Here is a 4,878-nt window from a genome sequence, read left to right on the forward strand (position 1 = left end):
CATTCCAATAATACTAGATACTATAAATAGTTTTGATAAGAGCATGAAAAGCACCCACATGGTAGCAAATCATGATGAAAAAGTACAAAACTTGTGAGGTTCCCTTGTGAGAAATTGTATAAGAAAAATATTTCAAAAGCATTTTCTCAAAACCCTGAAGTTCCTGCAAACCTACAGCTGAAGCCTGGGAAATTAAGTAGTTTATCTCAGTGAAACAATGTGAATAATTTCTGGCAAAGGACAATATCTGCATATTTGACATTATCTTGGGAAAACACGCAGAAAAAGAAGCAACCCCCCTGCTTTTATTTAAGGAAAGGAAATGTTTCCATACTTTGAAGTATATGGCAGTCTTTATTGTAATTGTAGCGGGGCAGAGAGATGCTTGGAGAACAACCAATATGTGCTTAGCTCAAGACCAGAGGGGGAACAAAGTGAACAGAAACAATTTAAACATAATCACAGGAATGCAAGCTGCACCTTAGCATTCTTGATGACCCCACCATGCAGTGCCAGCACCCCCTCCTTGCCCAGAAATGGAAGGAACTGGCCAATCTGGAGCACAGGCATGTTGCTGACAAACTTTCTCAACATTTGTTTATTTAATTGCATTTTTATCCCACCTTTCTCCCAAAGAGATGAATTTGGCATACATGGTTCTCTTCCTCCCCACTGCACCCTCACAAGAAGCCTGTGGGGTAGATTAGTGTCAGGAATGAGCCAGCTCAAAGTGAGGGTTTGCAGCCAAATGCACAAAGAAGCCAACAACAGGGAGGCTTTGATGTTAGTCAGGCAGGAGATAGCCAGCAGTTGCAGACTTTGGCTTTTCCTGACCTTGATGAGCCGGATGGTAAGGCAGTAGCTGAGAGCAGGCTGGAACACAGCCAAAGCTCAACGGAAGCACAATCAGGCATGAACAAACCCCTCTCAGACCCGGAAGAGGTTGGAGCTGATCCAATAAGTCCGTAGAGTCGGTGAATGGGGGTGGGTGTTAGATCAGAAGCAAAACAAGAAACATCAGGGTTGTAAGTTCAATATCTGTTGGAGATGCCGGAAGAACTCTTCAGAAGGGTCATCTTGAGTAATGGCGCCGGAGGCTTCATTAGAGCCGTCCAGAGCTATCTGTTTGTTTCTGAAATAAATCCTCCTTTTTCATTATCTACGCTTACTGTGTTATCAAGCTGGGAACCTGACAGTTAGGCTCAGAGACAGTGACTGGCTCAAGGTCACCCAGTGAGTTTAATAGCTGAGCAGGGATTTGAACCATGGCCTCCCAGGTCCTAGTCCAACACTCTAACCACTACACCACACTGGCTCTCAAAATACAAATGTTAGGTTCTACCTTGATTTGAACTCAGATCGCTGGATCTGAGTCCAGAGTGCTAACCACAGAGTGCTAACCACTATACCATAGGACCACACGCACAGGAGATACATCTCACCCTCAGCACCACCCGTTCTCCCAAAATGTGAGCACCATTCTTAGAAATGGCCCTACAATAAACCACCTTGAGTCTCTTGAGCAAGCATGTTTTTTTTGTTTTGTTTTTTGCATCTGCACCTTAGTTAGTTAGAACAAGGATATTTCCTTTTGAGCATGTATTTCCATCAATAAATACAGCTTTCTTATTTTCCTAACCTCACTTATACCAACCTCCAGGTATACTCCTCCAACAGGGATCCAATGTTCTGTTTAGCTTCTGTGAGCATGTTAACTCCGAACACCAATAGGAGATCCACGTAGATCCTGATTTCTAAAAATGTTAACACCAAATAATGAATGTTGGGTACTCTTAAGGTTTGATGCATAAGTTCTCAGAGCAAAACCAGTCATTTGAATTATTACTTACTATAGTGGTACCTCGGGTTACAGGCGCTTCAGGTTACAGACGCTTCAGGTTACAGACTCTGCTAACCCAGAAATAGTACCTCGGGTTAAGAACTTTGCTTCAGGATGAGAACAGAAATCTTGCAGCGGCAGTGGGAGGCCCCATTAGCTAAAGTGGTACCTCAGGTTAAGAACAGTTTCAGGTTAAGAACTGACCTCCAGAACGAATTATGTTCTTAACCCGAGGTACCACTGTACTTTGTTATTTGATTTGAACACCATACATTCAAATCAAGCTCAACATTATTTACTCTAAGTCCCACTAAAGTCAACTGGGCTTGCTTCTGAAAAGACATGTATAATTGCACTACACTGTAATGATTACTCTCTAGTTATTTGGGCTACAAACAAACAATTATTTGAGTACAGTAATGGAGCCACTTTTGAAACCTGCTCACTGTCGTCTGCGCAAAGGAACAATTCCTATCCAAAAATGAGCTCAGAGAAAACTGGTTCTGCAAGTTTGCTGCACAATCTCTCTGCACCGTGTTGATGTGTTGAGACACCATGCAGTCATCTCCCACCTGATCCCTGAAGCATTAACAACTTTGGGGAAAAAATTGCAATCAAATTGTACAAACATTTGAGCTAATGTCTGCACATCTGATGGCTACTAAAAAATAATAATGAAGGTGACACCCTGCAGCACTGACATTAGCATCGGATGGGATATAAACAGCTATAATAATTATGACAGTTACTTCTCTAGGCAAATAAAATGGCCGACATGTGACTGCCATCAATTCTAGATCTGGGGAGCAATATGTGTAAGCTACTTTGTTGTTAACACACCAACCATTGTGTATGTAAATACAAACTCCTCCACCCCTAGCTTTACCAGAATCACTGTTTCTATCAGAGTGATAAATTATTCGATTTATCAGCTCAACTACCGCATCCAGTACTGCTGAATGTAGCCAAGTTTCTGTAATAATTACCACACAGCTCTCACAAAGAAGCTTGTTTGCTGCCATCAGCAACTGTAATTCGTCAATTTTGTGGACGAGAGATCTGATGTTGGCCAGGAAGACGCTTGGCAGTGCTGGTCTGGTGGGTCTTTTTCGAAGCCGGGTTAACAGACCAGCTCTGCAACCACGTTTTTGCTTTCGCTCTTTTCTCTTTCGCTTCTTTCAGCACTTCCCCCTCCTGTCGACAATCCATAGAGATCCTGGAGGTCTTACTATGCAGTTTGGTATACAGTGGGACCTTTGAAACTCTCTAGTTATCTCTATTTTTCTTGTGAGCCCGATGTTTACCAGTTTTGTGCGTGAGTAGGTGAGGTATTGGGAGTTCAGAGCCGCAGCGTATGAACGCGCCACCATCTTGGAACTGAATGCCTGAAACTTGGGAAGAGAAAGTAAGATTGATGACTGAAATCTGTGTTGAATTGCTGGCAAGTACATCAGTCAATTCTATGGCAGGCAGACACAAATCACCCTACATGAAAAGGTATGTTACAACTGTTGCTAATGTTTTGTGTGTGCAGTCTTACATACAATACTAGGTGAGCAGCATCCCAGATGGAAGAAGGGGTGTGACAATCAGCAGCATCTAGCAAAACATCACCATACATGTAAGAAAATTCCCCACCCACACAATGCGCTACCATTCCACATTTTCCAGTGAATTCCAGAATGTGAACCACTGATATTGGGTCTACACTTAACTGTCGCCACTCCAATTGAGGCCTTCTCTAGCAGAATTACAGCCTGAAGCTGTATGGTGGACTTAAATCTACTTTCCCTTCAGCAATGGGAACTTCCGCTGCCTTCCCCAATGTAATTCAGGCAGCATTTTTTGATACTCTGCAGAACTTCACAGCTGCCCAATGACACACCCAAAAGTATTTTAAATGGTTTGTCTTCCCACTTGCCAAAGGCAGAGAAATGGAAGACCAGTAATGAAAATGGTGGATAACTTGCAGGTCAGCAAGCACATCCACCAACAATTATTAAGGAAAAGTTGAAATGGGAAAGTAGAAAAACTCCCCCCCCCAGGCTTAAGTCACTCCTAGCAATTCCTATGATGATGATGCAATGCTACAGCACACCACAATCGCCGGTACACGGACAGCAGAATAAACTCAGCTCTGAAAAAGCATGAAACTAACAGGCAGAAATAATAGGTGGGGTACAGATTAGCCTTTGTGGGTGCTTCTAGATGGATTATAGGATTGGTGTTCCTCATGCATGGACATTTTCTGCACATGGGATCATAGTCCTAAAAGTGACAGACTGATATTTATTTATACCAAACAATATTTACTGATGCTATTGTATTATTATTTTTTAAAATAATAATACATGGTCTTGTGTGTGTGTGTTTTAATGAAAGTGCAGCGTAGCAATATTTAAATGAATAGTTTTAAATATTAAGCTCCTGTCTGCAAGCAACTTGCATCAAGCGGTACACGCAAAAAACCAATGTTGCTCAGCTGCAAGAGAAAAGCAGAGTGTGTGTACAGACGGGTCCAAGGCACAATCAACAAGTGGGATATAAATCCCTAAATCTAAATTATGTAAAATTTAAAGCATTTTAAACCCCCAGAAGGAACAGCAGCACCTTTCTCATTTAAAATGGAACAGAGATTTGGCCCACGAGGAAAAACCCCACGAGGGGAATTTAAAGGGCCCCCAAAAAACCTGAATTCTCCGCATCAACGTTGAACAGCTGGGCGGTCTTTCTCAGCCCTCTCGGGGCTCCCGAGGACAGAACCAAGATTGATGTCCACCTTGACCACTCCCAGAGAGAGGAAGCGACTTCTTCGCACCAATAAGCGTGTGGGGAGGGCGGAGCTTTGACCACCTCGGCGTGCCGATTGGCCGGACAGGTCGCCCGCCTTGGCGCATAGGCTCGGAGCCGGGGCCTTACCGCCGAGGTAGCCACTGAGGATGAAGGCGGGAGGCGGGCACGGGAGAGCGACGCTTCGCCCGGCCAACGAGCCGCCGGGATGCCTGTTCCTGTTTGAGAGGAACGTGCCAATGAGGGTG

At 43.7% G+C, this 4,878-nt stretch overlaps 1 long non-coding RNA gene across 1 annotated transcript; it reads right to left on the reverse strand.

Annotated features, from left to right (window-relative positions):
- Positions 1-334: 334 nt before the first annotated feature.
- LOC310770305 lies at positions 335-2,046 on the reverse strand. The gene is made up of 2 exons (XR_014552043.1): positions 1,655-2,046; positions 335-949 (listed from the first exon to the last, which is right to left on the reverse strand). It is a non-coding gene; the product is annotated as an uncharacterized lncRNA (long non-coding RNA).
- Between the last annotated feature and the right edge of the window lie 2,832 nt (positions 2,047-4,878).

The sequence above is a fragment of the Podarcis filfolensis genome (genome assembly GCF_964270895.1).
Source record: "Podarcis filfolensis genome assembly, chromosome: 9".
Taxonomy (NCBI): Eukaryota; Metazoa; Chordata; class Lepidosauria; order Squamata; family Lacertidae; genus Podarcis; species Podarcis filfolensis.